Source organism: Geotrypetes seraphini, chromosome 9 (assembly GCF_902459505.1).
Source record: "Geotrypetes seraphini chromosome 9, aGeoSer1.1, whole genome shotgun sequence".
Taxonomy (NCBI): Eukaryota; Metazoa; Chordata; class Amphibia; order Gymnophiona; family Dermophiidae; genus Geotrypetes; species Geotrypetes seraphini.
In genome coordinates this window covers 23,408,383-23,427,821 of record NC_047092.1, presented here as the reverse complement: position 1 = coordinate 23,427,821, position 19,439 = coordinate 23,408,383, and the positions used below count along the sequence as shown (strand labels likewise).

General features: G+C 43.7%; 1 protein-coding gene across 1 annotated transcript in view; it reads right to left on the bottom strand.

Annotated features, from left to right (window-relative positions):
* The window catches only part of CPT1B (carnitine palmitoyltransferase 1B), a 95,380-nt gene extending 81,870 nt beyond the window's left edge, over window positions 1-13,510 (bottom strand). The window contains exon 1 of the mRNA XM_033958377.1: window positions 13,335-13,510. The gene's annotated coding sequence lies outside the window, so the exon portion shown is untranslated. The remainder of the gene's footprint in view (window positions 1-13,334) is intronic.
* Between the last annotated feature and the right edge of the window lie 5,929 nt (window positions 13,511-19,439).

The following is a 19,439-nucleotide window of genomic DNA, read 5'->3' as shown; positions in this document are numbered from 1 at the left end:
TGCTGCAAGAACGGAAGCTGGAAGTTCCTCCTTGTCACGGCGCTCAATTATGAGCAGCTCAGTTACTCCAAACTGCATTCTTTCATTCGCATCTCCACATCACAAAGCTAGTTGCGAACCACTGGAAGTCACCCGAGGGATCCCTATGGCTCTGAATTTCCAGCACTACCAGATGCACACAGCGCTGCACAGAGTCACAAAGAAGAAGAAAACAGTCCATGCTTGAAAGAGCTTATAATCTAAACAGCCAAGACATACAGGAAGTCGTGGATACAGTTAAGGGGAACGGTTAATCAGCAGGCTGGGTTGAAGGGCAGAGGAGTAGGGTTAAGGATTGAAGGCTATATCATAAAGGTGGGTTTTCAGTCTGCTTTTAAACAAGGGAAGGGGCTTGATGGACCAACTCAAGTAATTTATTCCAGGCATAGAAGGCAGCTAGATGAAAGGAACGAAGTCTGGAACTGGCAGTGGAGAAGAAGGGTAAAGCTAAGAGCAGCTTATCTGAGGAACGGAGTTCTCTGGGAGGTGTATAAGGAGAGAGAAGCGAGGAGAGATATTGAGGGGCAGCAGAATGAACACACTTGTAGGTCAGCAATAAGATCTTGAACTGTATGCAATGGCAGATAGGGAGCCAATGAAGTGTGAAGGATCCCTAGCTAGCTGACATGGCTGGGTCACAGTGTAGATGAAGAAAACTTTATTTTAGATCAGTGGGTCATAATTAGTACAAAGAACAAGTTGTGACTCCATTTTACTGCTCTGAGAAATCACGTATGCATGCAGGCCTGTACTATGTATCTGTCTTAGTGCCTGGTACAGCCAGGAGGCAGAGGAATGTAGATACTAGTTAGCCTAAGATGTGTAGATTATAGGATGGATTTATGGTTTTGTTTTTCTCTTTGCTCCTACCTTTTGGTCAGAACTGGTCAAACTGGTTTGAACTGGTTAGGACACTATATAACTTTTGTGTCCGAGATCCTCAGGGTCTTCTGTTTATGCAGCCAGTTCTGCCCAGAAGTCCAGCATATATGCTTGTATAATAAAAGCCTTTTTAAATCTCTTCAGTCTCTGGCTCAAGTCTCTGCAATACTAACGGAGGGCCTTATCCTAAAAGGTACCTTCATTTGGCGCCCGAACAGGGACTTGATCTACAGACTTGAGCCTGTTTGGCACGATCGTCTCCCTCGGAGGATTTCAAACCTTGCCTTCTACAAGACCCGTAATAGCCGGCATTAACCTGGTGGTTGACCAGGAACGGTTTTCTCGTCGAAGACAACGGATTGCACCTCGAGAAGGAACGAATCGGTGGAGATTTCTGGCTCCTGGTTTTGTTGTGCCGGTACCGGACCTGTCTTGGTAAGTGAGAAGTTGATTCCTTCTCTATCCTGTCTCTATCTCTTCTGTCTAGTAACTTCTTAATCAGTTGTGAAGCACAGAGAGGTATATAGGATTCTGGTTTCTGGAAATTGGAACTTTTGTTGGGTGCATATATAGATTGTAAAATATGGGTCAGAGCACCATCGACCCCCCTTCAGATCATGCTTAAACATTTTACGACTGACCCTCTTTTTCTTCTTACAAGAGGGGGGAAATACATAGCGTACATAATCCTGCTTTTCATCATGAGATGTAACATCTCAACCCTGCCAGTTATGGCAGGCTTGCAGAAGATGATATAATACAATGCAATTTTTAATTGGGTAATTATGGAGAATCAATGTTAACTGAGTTTGATTACTAATAAAACAAAACACTTAGTTAGCTAGACACAGTCATGCTTGGACTGGATTAACTCTCCTAATCTTATGGTTTAGCACCATTTAGATAAATTCAAAGCAACAAAACAAACACCCAAACATTTTCCCTTTGCCCTATTGCTTTTCTTCCATCTATGTCCTCTTTCCTTTCCTCCTTGAAGTTCTTTTTTTTTTTGTTGTTGTTCTCTCCCTGTTTCTTATATATTTAATTCTGGGTTTGTAGAGGTTTTTTTTGTAATTTTGTAATTTTTTATTGTTTTCTTCACCCTTATTTTTATTGTTGTCAAAGGCTTAGTATTTGGAATATAATCAACTTTTTGTCATACTTGTCAAATTAATAAAACAAAAGCTCTGGGGACACCTGACAAGACACAGAGAACGAGAAATTGGTGATGTTGAGAAATTACCCAGGGAGATGGAAATAGCATTTAGGTTGGAAACCTGGGAAAGGTTGGTAAAGCAAGCCAGCATGATTGTTTTGCTGAAAGTTGCAGACAGGATAGCGTAAGTTGCTTAACAGGGTAAAATGCATGTGGATCAAGACAGAATTAAGAATGTGAGTTCGCACTGATGAACGAGAATAAGGACTGTGATTTTAGATATATGTTGCGTGCAGTGGATTTGTTACAGACAGTGAGTAATTTAAAGAAAGTTGAGCCAGATAGTTTACGTGTTCTCGCAGTTGTCAAAGTGTGTCTGCTGGTAATAAAAAAGAAAAAAAAAAAGCAACCGTTTGTCAGACATGTGGGATTTGTGTTTGGCACATCCCTGCCTTTATATCCCAGTGTTGGGGGATTTAAAGTACAAGACTAACAATGATAGAGGTTAAGTATCCATATTTTTCTGAAAATTGAAATATTTGCTAAACATGGGCTTGATAATTCAAGTTCAAGTTTCAAGTTTTATTATTATTTGATGAATCGCCTATACAAACATTCTAAGCGCTGAACAATTAAAAAAAAAAAAAAAAAAACACATTTTAGAGGACAAACAATTTTAAGACACAAGTACAAAGTTAAATAACAAAGTTTTTAAGAGTTTTATAAAAGAGATAAGATCTTTTTCTTTTCTGATGTAAAGTGGCAGTGCATTCCACGTTTGTGGCGCTGTAACAGAAAACATGTCATTTCTTCTTGTACCCATAATTTTTAAGGAAGGGACAGTTAATAAGTCTTGTGATGATGATCGTAGAGAACGAGGGGCATAATAAGGAATGATCATTCTAGACATGAATTGAGGCTCATTGAAAGCTAGAACTTTAAAAACCAAGAATAATATCTTAAAAGTAATTCGGTGGCTAATAGGTAGCCAATGGGACTTAATCAATAGCGGTGTAATGTGGTCAACTTTTTTATTTTTTTTTTTTTTCCCTTTATTACATTACATTACATTACATTAGGGATTTCTATTCCGCCATTACCTTGCGGTTCAAGGCGGATTACAAAAGGTTAATTAAAAAAAGTAGAGTTACAATGATTAGCTAGAGAGGTAAGTTGTAGATCTTATAAACATTTAACGTGTTGTTGTGGGTGAGGTGGTTTGTAAAAGAATTAAAAGGTGGTCGTAGTGGAGGTTCTTTTGTTATTATTAGTGCGGTAATGGGTAGGTCTAATGTCAGTTTTAGAGTTGCTAAGAGGTCGTGATGTTATTGCTGCTTCAGGAATTTCTTGAAAAGTATGGTTTTTATTTCCTTTCTGAACGTCCTATAGTCTGGGGTGGTCATCAGAAGGTTGGAGATCTGGTTGTCCAGTCTTGCGGCTCGAGTGGCTAGGAGGCCGTCGTGTAGTTTTGTTCTTTTGACTTCCTTGATTGGGGGGGGGTATGAATGGGGAGTGCGTTTTTCTGTGTCTGGTACTAGGTGCTTGGATGAGACGATTGTTCAAGTATGATGGGCTGTCTCCGTGTAGGGTTTTAAATAATATGCAGTAGAATTTGAATTGGATTCTTTCTTGGATTTATGAATGAGTTTTATTGATAACGGATGGATTGAGATTACTTCTTTTGTGCTAACAGTCTCCCTTGCTTTCCCGTATTGTGTCTTTATCCTGGTGTTCTTTATGAATTCTTTCTTCCCATGCATGTTTGTATAAAGTGTTATTATCAATCAGATTCTAAATACAATTGGAAACAGAAATACCTTTCAAATAAACTTGGTAGCTCAAACTCCAGAGGAAGGGGGTAGTTATTATGTAAGGACAGTGCAGAGTAAAGTAGCTACATCTAGTCTGCAGCAGTGCCCACTCCTCAGAGTGTAGCGGGACCCAGGTGGCAGACAAGGGTTCCAGGTCTGCCTGCAGGGAACATGGCTAAGTGACCTCAGGGGTGGTGTCACGTTAAAATGTCTCTTCTTTTCCTTCGCAGTCATACATACAGAGCTGTTCTGGACCTGTTACAATGAGCCTTTTTCTACCCAGAGAAGGAGGACAATGTTCTGCTTTCAGTAACCTTGAAATGACCTTGCACTTAACATTTAACATGTTTCTTTTTTTCCCCTTTGAATTGACATTGCCATACTTCAGAATACCTCTATATTTAACATTGTACACTGTATCTTACTTTACCTAGTAAGTTTTGCTTATTTTTCAAGATTGAAGCACACCCTAGCAGTTGCGTCCCTGTCTGCCTTATGAATGTAATTGGCAGGGCACCAAGCCAGAGTGATCACATTCTTACGTTTTCTCTTTCGGATGTTCCAGTAACCATTAATAGATGCCTTTTATGATTATGTGATTATTATGCCATGTGTTATAACGCACTTTACTTTGCCACTGTGTGCACACAATTATGATTCGTGCTATGATGGACGTTTGTTTTTGTATAACTGTGCATTTCTCTGCAGATCTAAGTTCAGCTCTGAATCCTTGCCAGCTGGAAGAAAAGTTTCACGCCTTTTCTGTTTTCTATGTTTGTTTATGCCCTGTAATCTTTGTGTTGTCTATCTGTTTGGTTTGTGGGGTACCCCGGGGAAACCAACTATACCATTGGCCATTTTTGGAGATTTTTCTCTCCCTTTTTGCATTTTTGTTTTTTTTCCTATCTAAATTGCCTTTCTAGCTGTTCACGCCCACGCTGTCCTCTGGCGCCAGCGTTCCTTCCTCACCTCCTCTGGATCCCCTATCCAACACCACCAACTCATCCTGGACCTTTTGGATGCTATCCTGCTACCCTCCAAAGTTTCTATCATGCACTGCCGGGCCCACCGTCGCCTCCGTGATTTCATCAGCCGCGGTAATGCCTTGGCTGACCGCTCGGCTCGCCAGGCGGCCCTCCAAGGTCCGCCCACACCCCCTCTTCTGTTATCCCTTTCCTCCCCTCAACCTTTCCTTCATTCCCTTTCCCCCCAGTACACTGACCCCGAGCGCAAGTGGGCCACGCAGCAACCTGGCCATTGCACCCTCCCATCCGGATGGATTACTATACCCTCCTGTATGTTCCCCAACTCCTGGCCCTCACTGTTGTCCAACGTGCACACGATTTTTCTCATGCCGGTAACCCAGCCCTCCGCACCCTTCTCCGACAGAATTTCTATATCCCGAATCTCTCTCAACTCATCTCCCATGTCCTACTCCGCTGTGTCATTTGCCTCCGACACAACCCCTCTTCTGTCAGACCCTCCGTTCTTGGTCACCAGCCTATCGGTTCGCACCCCATGCAAGTCCTCTCTACTGATTTTGCCCACTTGCCCCCCTCCCATGGGTTCCGTTACCTCCTGGTTTTCATTGATTCCCACACTGGGTGGCCAGAGGCCTACCCAGTGTGCACAGAGAAAAGTAGGGAAATAGTAAAGGTTTTACTCCATGACATCATCCCTCGCTATGGCCTGCCCCTAGTGATTGGCAGCGATAATGGCCCCGCCTACATATCACAAGTCACACAAGCTGTCTCTCGGGCTCTGCAAATCACCTGGAAATTACATGCGGCCTATCACCCCCAGAGCTCTGGCCAAGTTGAACGCATCAACAGAACTATTAAAACCCTCCTCGGAAAAGCGGCAGAGGAAAGCCGCCTGCCATGGCCCAAACTGATCCCTTCTGTTCTATTTCGCATCCGTTGTACCCCAGGTAAACGCAATCAGTTGTCCCCATTTGAGCTCATGTATGGCCGACCCCCGCCGATAGTCAGCCCAGACCCTGAGTCTCTTGAACAGATAGGGAACGCTATCACAGACGCAGAGATAAAGCAGCTAGGAAAGACCATTATGAAATTACAGAACTGGGTCATTTCTAGAGCCCCGCTGCCAATTACAACCCCTGTTCACCTCTACAAACCTGGGGATCAAGTGTGGCTGAAAGTATGGAAGAAAGAACCGCTGAAACCCCTTTGGACAGGGCCTTTCACTGTCTTACTTGCTTCCCCCACAGCTGTCAAATTGTCCCGCCACGAGTCTTGGATTCACTACAGCCGTGTGAAGCCCGCTGCTGAGTATATTTGTGAAAAAGGGCCTACTGACCTTCAACTGAAAATCACGCGGCTGCCCCACACTCTGGAAGAGTAATCACGCACGTCTGATCCAGAGATCTGTCAAGATATTTAATATGAACTCTGTTGTATATTTACTGCTTGTGATTTACGTCTTGCCAACATTGTCCATGTCCCCTACCCCTCCCACGCCTGGGTGTGCCCCTTGTGTGGCACTAGTGGACAATGGGGGCAAAATGGAAAATGTTATTAGATTTCAAACTAATTATGAGTGTAAGGGTCAACTAGTGACCCCTGTATGTATATATAACAAGGTTGAATATTCTATATGTAATAATGGAGACTCACAGATCTGTTTTGACCCCAAAGCAACTAATAGGGATACTTGGATAGAGGTCAGGTCAGTCTGGGATCAGGGCCCCCTGATTCAACAAACCCTGGTCACTAATCCCCATGTCCCGGCCTCAGTCCTCTTTGATGCTTGCCATGCCATGGACCAAAACCCCACCTTCCTTGGACGTTGTGGTGCCCTAGCATGGAGGAGGGAATATATGCACAACGATAAATACATGTGCCTGGCGGGACAGAAGCCGTCCCACTGTGAAGGTTCTTCCGAACACTACTACTGTAACTACTGGAGATGTGTATCCTGGGCTACTTGGGTTATGACCCGACTGCCTACCACCCGAGCCATATTATCCAAAGGGGTGACTACCTCTGACTGTGGCCTCCAGAACTGTAACCCACTTAACTTCACTATCCTACAGCCGTTTAAATGGAACCTCGATGATAGCCTCCGGAAAGCTCGCTATCTTGTGGGCCTACAGATATACGGTAAGGGCACAGACCCTGGTACTGTCTTACACATCAAACTCGTTGAGAGACACCGGATCCCTGAACAACACAGCATTGTGTTTCCTGACTTTTATGAACATATGAAACTAGACCAACAAGACTTTGTGCCCTCTGCCACCACCCGCAACCTTTTCATACAGTTCGCTGAAGCCATAGGAGCCACCTTAAATCTGACAAACTGTTATGTCTGCGGGGGCACAAATATGGGAGAGAAATGGCCATGGGAGGCTAAACAGGTTTCCATGCTCCGGCTGGCCAGCCTCCCGTCTTTCAACTACACCCCCAACTTACAGCGGGCACCCAGCTGGCCCCTGAAAAACTCCATTCTGGCAAAACACTGCATACAGCGTCTCGGACCATCCTTTACCACTCGTGTTGGACACCTGCAGTGCCAATCCTTATGGACTAAAAACAGCACCTCTCAGCCCGGTTGGACTTATTGGACCGGAGATCCTAAGTTAAAAATACCCAGACGATGGAATACTACTGGCAATGCTACCACATTAAATGTCTACCTCAACCTGCCTGCTTCTGCCCCTTGGGCTGCACCGGAAGGATACTACTGGATCTGTGGGAAAACGGCATACCCCACTCTACCCTCAAATTGGACTGGCACTTGTGTTCTGGGCACTATCAAACCAGCCTTCTTCCTCCTCCCGTTATCCGAAGGAGAACATCTGGCTGTCCCAGTATTCGATCAACGGGCCCGTCCTGAAAGAAGTTTGGAAATCGGTAAATGGGATGACACTTGGCCCCCGGAGCGCATCATTGCTGTCTACGGTCCTGCTACTTGGGCTGATGATGGTATGTTTGGGTACCGGACCCCAATCTACATGCTTAACCGCCTCATACGACTGCAGGCGGTTTTAGAAGTTATCACCATTGAAACAGCTAGGGCCCTGGGAGCCCTGGCCAAAGCGAACACTATGATGCGTACCGCCATCTATCAGAACCGACTGGCCTTAGACTATCTGTTGGCCGCTGAAGGAGGGGTATGTGGCAAATTCAATCTTTCCAACTGCTGTCTACAACTGGATGATGAAGGATTTGTGGTTGAAGAGGTCATAGATAAAATTACCAGATTAGCTCACGTTCCTGTCCAGACTTGGAAGGGTTTTTCTGCTGATATATTTGGACTTAACTCACTGACTGATTGGGCCTCCAAACCGGGACTCTTTAAAGCCCTCACCATAATTTTCCTGGTATTCTCTGTCATATTTTGTGTTCTTCCTTGCCTGTTACCATGTTTATTGAAAACCCTTAACCGTACTATTAGGACTACGATTGACAAAAGTACCACTGCTCTAGTCTTGGCCCTTTCCTCCTATCACCCAGTCCCCACCTCTGATACAGATGGCCCTGACCTCCCGTAACCCAGCTAGTCAGCTAGCCTACAGAAGAAAAGTTGGGAATGAAGGATCCCTAGCTAGCTGACATGGCTGGGTCACAGTGTAGATGAAGAAAACTTTATTTTAGATCAGTGGGTCATAATTAGTACAAAGAACAAGTTGTGACTCCATTTTACTGCTCTGAGAAATCACGTATGCATGCAGGCCTGTACTATGTATCTGTCTTAGTGCCTGGTACAGCCAGGAGGCAGAGGAATGTAGATACTAGTTAGCCTAAGATGTGTAGATTATAGGATGGATTTATGGTTTTGTTTTTCTCTTTGCTCCTACCTTTTGGTCAGAACTGGTCAAACTGGTTTGAACTGGTTAGGACACTATATAACTTTTGTGTCCGAGATCCTCAGGGTCTTCTGTTTATGCAGCCAGTTCTGCCCAGAAGTCCAGCATATATGCTTGTATAATAAAAGCCTTTTTAAATCTCTTCAGTCTCTGGCTCAAGTCTCTGCAATACTAACGGAGGGCCTTATCCTAAAAGGTACCTTCAAAGTGGCTTAAGGAATGTAGCGAGGTTGGTAGAAGATGAGTCGTGCAGCAGAGTTTTTACTGGTGGTTCAGATCACCAAACGAACTTTCTTGTCCAGTAAAGGAAGTAAAGGATACTCAGGACCATAGAGGCAATTTGAAGCAGGGCTTTCCTTGCGCACGGTTCCATCCTTCTTACCGACAGTAGTGTCTGCCTTCCACATCTATCAGGGCACTCTCTAAAGTTAAAAGGGGATAGATTCCGTACAAATGTAAGGAAGTTCTTCACCCAGAGAATGGTAGAGAATTGGAATGCTCTTCCGGAATCTGTTATAGGGGAAAACACCCTCCAGTGATTCAAGACGAGGTTGGACATGTTCCTGCTGAACCGGAACGAACGCAGGTAGGGCTGGTCTCGGTTAGGGCACTGGTCTTTGACCTGGGGGCCGCCACGTGAGCGGACCGCTGGGCGCGATGGATCACTGGTCTGACCCAGCAGCAGCAGTTCTTATGTTTTTTTTATCCTACGGGGTCAAAGAAAAAGGATAAAGCGTTGCATTTGCTGGATGTCAAGTGAGTGCTTCTTTGGTACCTCAAAGTTACCAGCGAGTTTCACATATCGGATCACCTTCTTTGTTCTGACCTAAGAAAGGGAGGCCAGCGTCTAAGGCCTCGATTTCCAGATGGATTAAAATTGTAATTACCTCCGTGTATGTGGGTTTCTGTAAGTAGCTGCTGATCAAATTGAAAGTATACTTCATCAGAGGAGTTGCTACCTCATGGGTGGTTTCAGCTGAGGAAATCTGTAGAGCAGCTATATGGTCTACTCTTCATAACTTTACTAGGTTCTACAGAGGAGATATAGCAGCAGGAAAGCCGCTGCTTTCAGCTCCTCCATATTGAAGGCAGGCTTGAAGCCAAATGATATAAATGTCTGGTAGTAAACTGTATAGCCTTTGCTTTAAAATATTTCTTTATTTTCATTCCTCTATTTCCTAGGCCCATCAAAACCGCGCAAGACTAAAGCGCGCCGACGATCCGGTGCAGGACATGTGCACGCCGCATTCAAACACATGCTGTTACTGCTCTGAGGGGGTGTGTGGAGGGAACCTCCAATAAACTAACAAGTGTTTGTGCTCCCGTTGGGTGGGGGGGAGGAACCCATTACACTGAATACTGCTGTTTTCCTTAGTTTTTTGGGTATTCGGCAGTTTTCAGTGGGGGGGGGGGTTCGCTGCTCCCCCCACAGAAGCACAAACACTTGTCAGTTTAATGGGGGATTCATCCCCACACACCCCTTCAGAGCAGTAACAGCAAGTGTTTGAATACAGTGAGCATAAGTCCTGCGAGCGATTGTCGGCACACGTTAGTCCTGTGCGGTTTAGTTACGGTACCTCTGATATTGTCTGGTTAAGGAAGAGGTTAAGTTCTCTTTGTACTGTATATTTTTTTCTTTATCATATAATTTATGATATTGTTTGTAAAAGAAATCTTTCTCTGTTTTGCCTAGACAAGTGATATAACTTGTAACAGTAAATGCAATATATTTTTTTTTAAAAACTATAAGATGCCACAGGTCCATTAGCCCCAAGCGATTCCTCCAGACAGGCAATGGAAAACCTCACGTGCAAACGAAAACAGCATTTTACCAGGATGCGCTCAGCCGGTCCAGAAAGGCACCTTTAAGCAGGAAATCACATAAGAATTGCACTGGGCAGGGAGGGGGATGAGAGCCGTGGATGGGCGGCCCCTGTCCAGCTAAAAGAGCTTGTAGCTTGGAGAAAGGGATTTGAGGCCACCACTGGTGTATACTAGAAAAAATTCCAGGGGGCCAGTTCTGGCTGAATGTTATGTACAAAAGTCCTTGAATGTTGTGTATTAGAAATAATTGAAATTGTGCACTTTTGCCCTTCAGTGAAAAGAAAGGAATGAAGCTTACAACGGGGGTTTCCCACCCCTGCAAAAAGTCTTTTATATCATTTATAGCCAGTTATTCATTTGAGGTTTCTTTTAATAGTAAACTAAACCTTAGTTTTATATACCGAGTCATCAACCAATTTGGAGCTCGACTGGGTTAGCATTAAGAATAGAGTAATACAAGAGAACAGAACAAAAGAAATCTAATTTTGAAAAAGTAGAATAATTAATTTCCAAAATGTTTGACGAACAAGACTGTCTTCAGAGCCTTCCTGAAAGATAAGAAGGGGCCTAAGCTTCTTAGCGAGAGTGGCAAGTTATTCCAAAGCTCAGTTAGTTTGAAGGAGAAAGAACGTCAAAGTTTTCTGATAGATTTGATTTTGCCCTTAAGGGAAGGAAAGGAAAGTTGTAATCGCTGAGAGCTCCTAGCCAGATGAGATTGCACACATTCTAGTCCAAAGGGACAAGAGTAAAGTGTTATAGCCTGACAATGTGCATGTTCCATAGGAGCCAGCTCTGTGGGTGCTTAGGTGTTTGAGCAAACCCAATATTGAGCAAATTTCTTGATTATGTCTGTTGGCTTTAGCACCCCCACTCATTTTGACAAGTTGGCTGCTCGGTGTAATTTTTCAACTGTATGCCGTCTTGGGTGAATGTCTTCATAAAGGCGATTAATAAATCTCTATAAATAAAACTGCCTAGGTGCATGAGCTTAATGTTGTGTTAGTGGCATAGCTAGAATTGAATAGACCCCTTTGCCAACATATTCCCTAAATAGCGGGGTGTTTGAGGGTTATCTGGGTTAAAGTTTGTGTAATTGATATCTGAGGTAGAGTATGACATAGGGACAAAGTTTGTCCCTGACCTTGTGGGCTCTGGCTCTGGCCTCACCAACTCTGTTCCTATCCCCATGGACTCGGTCCTCATTTGCACTTGAAGCCTCAAACACTTATGATTCTATATTTAAATCTTTTTATTAAATTATAAAAAGGGACAGTATTCTGTATAACTGTCTATTAAATCACAAATAGAGCCTTCCATTTCAGTCTGGTTTTAGAACAGAGATTCAGGTGCTTACGTTTTTACATCATCTAGGAAAGTAATTGGATTGTCTTTCAAACATGGGAATAGAAAAGAACCCAAACTGTGTAGTGGATGAATAGGAAAGCAAATGTCTATTAAATGCTGGCAGTGTTCCTTGATGCCAACAGTGATAGATGAATCTGTTGCAGTAACAGTAAGATGCGAGTTCGGCTGCACTGGGTGGTGAGGAAGGAGGGAAGAGGTGCTGTTTGGATGTCTAGAGCTGGGCCCAGAGATACTCTCTTGTGGAAGGGAGGACATGGGGGGCAGGGAGCCCAAAGCACTTGGGTGCCTAGGACCCGCCAAAGAATTAATCCTGTCCTTCTCACAACCTCAGGGTGCCAAGGCAGCTGCTCTAACCACTGGGCCACTCCTGTAATGTAAGTTTACAAAAGGATTCTCAAGTACTGTTGAGTTTACCTAGAGTTACCATATGACTCCAGAAAAAAAATAGAACCCCAGTTCAGATATCCAGGTTTTACTTTCATTGATAGCAATGGCAATAAGGAGCTTGTGTAGATGAGGACAGAGATGGATCCCACGGGGATGCAGACAGATTTGTCCCTGTGTCATTCACTAGTAAGGAGAACAGATAGAGGCATCTGGGTTTTACGTCCATTGAAAGCAATGGAAGTAAAACCCGGATGTCTCAATCCATCCTATTTCCAAAGCCATAGGGTAACCCTAGTGGCCTATTTCTTATGAATAATTATTTTGAGAATCAATAAGCCCAAAGAAGAGGTGGGAGGAACATCTCACAGGAGAACTCTTCCCGCCCTCCTGGCAACATGCTCTAGTGTAGAATCACATCAGCTCTTACTAGACTCATCTCTGGAACATAAATAATGTGTTATGGTTAGTACTATGTGTAGCAGCAAGAAAAGTCAATGACAGTCTGTGAGACAGATGATGGCAGTGGCTCTGTAACAAGTGACCCTTTATATAGGGACAGGTGGGTTTTTCAAGCTTTCTGGCAGTGAAATGAATTATATACAGCATCAGACAGGCTCTGATAGTATGCCAATAGGAGAAGGTTTCATGTCTACGGCCCACTGCGAGAGCCGCAGCCATACATCATATAAACCCGCCACAGAAAATGTTCAGGTCTACATTTTAGACAAAAGAGCAAACAGTGTTGTGCAGATCAGAAAACATGCTAAACATAGCATTTGCCTTCTCCTTCAAATGCTTTATCCTACCGCCCTCTGTCTTTTCTGAATCCTACTCACTCAATGAAAGTTAATCAGAATCAGATCTATTTGCTGCATTAATGTGAATGTGTATTCATGCAAAATCCAAACTAGTCAGAAATAAAAGAGTTAGTTCTAAATCAAAATGAAGCATATTCAACTTGTGGCAAAAATGTGAATCTTCCAGTGGGGGTGGGGGGCGAGACTGACCTTTTAAGCAGCACACATCATAATTTTGTTACCTGTTCAGCTGTGTTGAGGATCTGAAGCCTGAAACTGTAACCTTTGAGGCAGGGCCCTCCCCACCTCCCCAGTCGATCAGCGGTGAATGTCCTGCTGATTTTTTCTCCTCTGTAAGAAACCACGTTAGACACACGAGAGTTCTGCTCCCTGCGTCCTTCAAAACCAAAAGCTTGGGAATGCCGATGCAACATGTGATGAGATCCTCCTCCTCCACCTCTCGCTCTACAGTAAAGAGGAGGGAGGAGCAACAGATGAGTAATCGGACACTCAGCACAATGTGCTGGTGATAGAGAAACATAACCCAGTTTTTCCCTTAATAATTTGCCAGGTTATCCATACAATGTCATGCTTCTGACTGCTGTTTTGAAACGTACACAAATGAAAGAGGGAGAGAAAAGAAGCCAGTGGCAGTGTGTGGAAAACCAATTCTACCCCTTCCCCCAACATTTAAATGGCTGCAAATAAGAACATAAGAATTCCTGCTTCTGGGTCAGGCCAGTAGGCCATCATGCCCAGCAGCCCAGACCCTTAGGTCAAAGACCAGTGCCCTATTTGAGTCTAGCCTTACCTGCGTACATTCTGGTTCAGCAGGAACTTGTCTAGCCTTGCCTTGAATCCCTGGAGGGTGTTTTCCCCTATAACAGCCTCTGGAAGAGCGTTCCAGTTTTCTACCACTCTGGGTGAAGAAGAACTTCCTTATATTTGTACAGAATCTATCCCCTTTTAACTTTAATGAGTGTCCTCTCGTTCTCTCCACCTCAGAGAGGGTGAATAATCTCTCTTTCTCTACTAAGTCTATTCCCTTCAATATAATAATAATTTTATTCTTGTATACCGCCATACCCAGCGAGTTCTAGGCGGTTTACATCAATTAATTAAGATCCGCGCAGACACGCGGATTTACAACATTTTATCAGAAATGCAAGCAGTGATAAGGGAGAGGATAGAAGGTAAGGTAGAGAAATAGAGATCAAGAAGGAAGGAGAGGAGCAGTACGAGGGGGGGGGTGGATTTATTGCTGGAGTAGGGGGGGGATTATGTCCCCTCTTTTCAAAAGAAGAGACAGAGAAAATAGCAGGAGATACAGAGTGGAAGCAAGCTGGCTATCTTCAATGTAGAGAAGTAGCCTAATAAAGCAGCATGCCAAGATCCAGGGAGCCTGGCTCAAATCCCACTACTGCTCCTTGTAATCTTGGGCCAGCCATTTAATCCTCCAAAACCGTGATTGCTGAAACCGCGAATATGGAGGGAGAAGTGTATAAGAAATTTTAAATAAACTTGGAAAGGGGACATGTATACTGCTTTTTTGTGGCTTTGGCATTTCAAAGCAGTGGGCACTGGAGGATTAAGTGACTTGCTCAGGGTCACAAGGAGCAGCACTAGGATTTGATCTCACAACCTCTGGGTGCAAAGGCAACAGCTCTACCAGTGAGCCACACCTACACCTACACCTCTACCAGTGAGCCACACCTTGGACTGTGAACCCTCCAGGGACAGAAAAATACTTACTGTACTGAACCTTTGGATTTGTAGGTGATATATAAGAAATAATTTATATTTTTTTTTTAAACACACAGAGACTACCTACAAATAAAAGAATGACAGTAAAGAGAAACCCAGACCTCTCCTCAGTTATCTACTACAGGACTGAATGAGATCAGGAAAAACAGTTACACCGAGGGACAAAAAGTAATCTGCTATTAAAAATCAGAGTATGGCCAAGATTTAGTCACACACAAATGCAATAAATACTTCCAGTTTCAATAGTTAATTGTTATAATGTGTCCAATGAAGGGCAAATCATTAAGACTGCATATATAACATGAAATAAATCAATCCAGGTGTAGAAGAAGCCTCAAAAGCATGCAACAGCACCATACATACTGTATTTAAACAGCTGTCCTTGTTCTATAATAGAAACTACAACGAGGCAGAACAAGTCACAAGGTTCTGAGAGTGGTAACTCAAACATAAGAACCCCTGTGAATACAGCACAAACACAAATAACATACAATAATAAATAATTAATTGGTGTAATTGGGTACCCTCAGTGTGAAGGATCAGCGACGGAAGAATTTCTCCAATGCTTCACACAACAAGGTGGAGGCAACCATACCCCCATCCGCACACCATCATCGGGTACCTCCTATGTGTGCCTTAAATCAAAATGTGAATGAACCCACAGTGAAAAACTAATAAACACAGGGGAAATCAATCCTTGAGACCACTCTGAGAACACCCCAGCCAACTTCCCCCCCCCAAAAAAAGTAGCAAAGGACAGCTTAGATAGTCTTCATGAATCATGCAGCAAAAACAGGGGAGAGAGAGTCAATATACCCCTGGATACCAGGTTCAGGTTCAACCAAGCCCGGTTTCGGGAGCTCAGTGTCCCTTCATCAGGAACCTGCAGATGAAAAAAATCAAAGGTATCAGTCCAAGCCGGCTGGGAGGGGGCAGGGGTGTATTGACTCTCTCTCCCCTGTTTTTGCTGCATGATTCATGAAGACAATCTAAGCTAAGTCCTTTGCTACTTTTTTGGGGGGGGGAGTTGGCTGGGGGGTTCTCATAGTGATCTCAAGGATTGATTTCCCCTGTGTTTATTAGTTTTTCACTGTGGGTTCATTCACATTTTGATTTAAGGCACACATAGGAGGTACCCGATGATGGTGTGCGGATGGGGGTATGGTTGCCTCCACCTTGTTGTGTGAAGCATTGGAGAAATTCTCCCGTCGCTGATCCTTCACACTGAGGGTATCCAATTACAGTTACACCAATTAATTAATTATTTATTATTGTATGTTATTTGTGTATTGTGCTGTATTTACAGGGGTTCTTATCTTTGAGTTACCACTCTCAGAACCTTGTGACTTATTCTGCCTCGTTGTTTCTTTTGTAAGTTCCAGGTTTATTTGGAGTAGTATAGTGACTTGTTCTATAATAGGCATTAAAAAAAAACCTAAGACAAAAACTTTTTTTATAAGTCTCAACATGAAAGATAGCCCATCATGTGCCCCTGTATAAGAAACTGGTGAGACTTAATTTAGAATATTGTGTACAATTCCGGAGATCACACCTTCAAAAAGATTTAAACAGCATGGAGTCGGTCCAGAGGAAGGGTACTAAAACGGTGTGTGGTCTTCGTGATAAGGTGTATGGGGATAGACTTAAAGATCTCAATCTGTATATTTTGGAGGAAAAGCGGGAGAGGGGAAATATGATAGAGATGTTTAAATACCCAAGTGGCGTAAATGCGCACAAGTCTCATTTGAAAGGAAGCTCTGGAATGAGAGGGCATAGGATGAAGTTAAGAGGTGACAGGCTCTGGAGTAATCTAAGGAAATACTTTTTTACGAAAAGGGTGATAGATGCGTGGAACAGTCTCCCGGAAGAGGTGGTGGAGAGAAAGACTGTCTGAAGTCAAGAAGGCATAGGATAGGCCATTTGGCCTTTATCTGCCATCATGTTTTTATGTTAGAGTATAACTTATCAGGAGACGTAAAGTTTTGCCTCTCAGTGCAATCTTCTCTCAATGCAATTTTTCAATCTCCTTGCACTTCTTACAGCTCAAGGCTCTGCACTGATGCATCCAGGGCCGGAATAACCAATAGGCCCAGTAGGCATGTGCCTACGGCCTGAAACAGTGGGGCCCGCTGAAGGACGACTTACCATGCCATTTTTTTTCAGAAGACAACGGGCCCCACCTCTTCCCTCCCTGCACAGCAATGGGCAATGGGCCCCTACCCGACGACAACGCCGAGCCCCGCAATGGCAGCGGGCCCCCAACCGACGACATTTATGTGTTTCAAAAATGGTCACCCAGACGTTCCTCCAGGGCTTGGCGTTTCCCTCTTTCTTCCAGGAGACCCTACCACAGTTTGCAGCGTGGGACTGACCAATCCGGGCTGGAGAGGGGCCTGACATTGATCAGAGCTTAACGAAGCCCCTTCTGTGCTAAACAGGGTCGCTTTTATAATTGGCTGTGTCTCCTGCTCTCCGTGCTGAGTCAATCCTTGCAAGGTTGTCTGAACTAGCTGCCGAAGAGTTGCGGCCTTTGGAGTTACAGACCGAGACAATCCTTTCTGCTTCCCCATTACAAGAATAGTTAGGTAAACGGCAGCGTTCTCCAGACGTAACTTAGGAAGAGAGCTCTTCGCATGCAGCCATCTCCGACGCCATCTTGGTTGCTAGTCTGTAGCCAATGTTAATTTACAATTTCCTTTCTTTTTTTGGCAGCTCTTTCTCATGTTCTAGGCACCCAGTCAAGTGTGGGTGTGGCATGGGCATGGCAGGCCCAGGGGGGCCCAGTGTACTTGTGTGCCTAGGGGCCCTCGAAGAATTAATCCTGCCCTGGATGCACACTAGAACTATGAGTTTAAAAGAGGGATCCAGTCATCATGGAGAGGGAGGGATAGGATGGAAGGTAGAAAAGAGCAATGCCAGTTATTGTGAATTTTGGGGTGGCGGGTAATTATTGGAGGGATCTAAATTTGGCTTTTAAGATGAAATTTATAGTGTTTTATGATGTTTGAAACAGCAGCATGGGCTATCAGAGAGAATATGGTGTGTATATACCGTATATATTTATACTTATGATGTGTATAAAGTTCTCTGAACTGAGAAAGCAAGAGCAAAAAGACTGAGGATGGAAACCAGTTTGTTATTTTCCATGCTGTCCTAAATGGGCAAAGAGTGAACGTTTATTAGCAGAGCTGGAGCTGGGAAAAAAAATTCACTGGCTAAGGTAGGCTGTCTGCATGAGTTCAGAGATTTATAAATAGATCAGTATTTAGGTGAAAGGGGAACTGCTGCGAACACGTGGAATGTAAGCGTAATACAGAGCCTGAAGGGAAGCCGGCCTCTCTCAGGAGGGACTTTGAGCAATTGGATTCCAAAACATTTCTTAGTCTAGCAAGTTGTACATGCGTTGCCAAAGAAATACTAAAGTAGTTTATAAACATTTATAATAGTAACAGCCTCTGGTTTAGGCTTGGATGTAATCATATCCTCAGTAGCCCTTCCCTGAAATTTGTAGCAGAGGATTTGGTATAATTGTATAGATTTTGGTTCCAGAAAATCTGGTATCCCTAAACCAGGCTCTTACCAAGTCTCCTTGCTTTAGTCTACAAACTTCCTTTGTACAGTACTCAGGGCTGGCCCAATGATGTCTGACTAATATTCGGGGTTCTCAGCCCAGACCTAGCCAGTCAGGTTTTTAGGATATCCACAATGACACACAATGCATGGATTCACTAGAGGCAGGTCTTGTCTGACAAATCTGATCAGATCAATTTCTTTGACATGGTGACCAGAGAATTGGATAGATGGAGAATTCTAGATGTGGTGTATTTAGATTTTAGGAAAGCCTTTGACAGTGTTCCACACAAGCGTCTAATAAATAAACTAAGTGTCCTCGGTATGGGCCCCAAAATGACGGACTGGGTCAGGAACTGGTTGAGTGGAAGACGATAGAGGGTAGTGGTCAATGGAGATCATTTTGAGGAAAGGGATGTTACCAGTGGTGTGCTTCAAGATTCGGTTCTTGGGCCTGTTCTTTTTAACATGTATGTAAGCAATATTGCTGAAGACAGCTTATTAGTAAGAGCTGCCTCTTTGCGGATGATACCAAAATCTGCAATAGACACCCCTTATGGTGTGGAAAACATGAGGAAGGACCCAGTGAAGCTTGAAGAATAGTCTGAAATTTAGCAGCTAAGTTTTAAGGCTAATAAATGCGAGGTCATACATTTACACTGCAGAAACCCAAGGGAACAGTACAGTTTAGGGGGTGAAGAACTTTTGTGCACAAAAGAGGTACGGGACTTGGATGTGATAGTATGTGATGATCTTAAGGTGGCCAAATTGGTTGAAAAGGCAACAGCGAAAGCTAGAAGGATGCTTGGGTGCATAGGAAGAGGAATAGCCAGTAGGAAAAAGGAGGTATTGATGCCCCTGTATGAGACTTTGGTGAGACCTCATTTAGAATATTGTGTACAATTCTGGAGATTACACCTTCAAAAAGATTTAAATAGCATGGAGTCGGTCCAGAGGTTTACATCATAAGACATACAGGGCAGACATAAAGATCTCAAATATGTATACTTTGG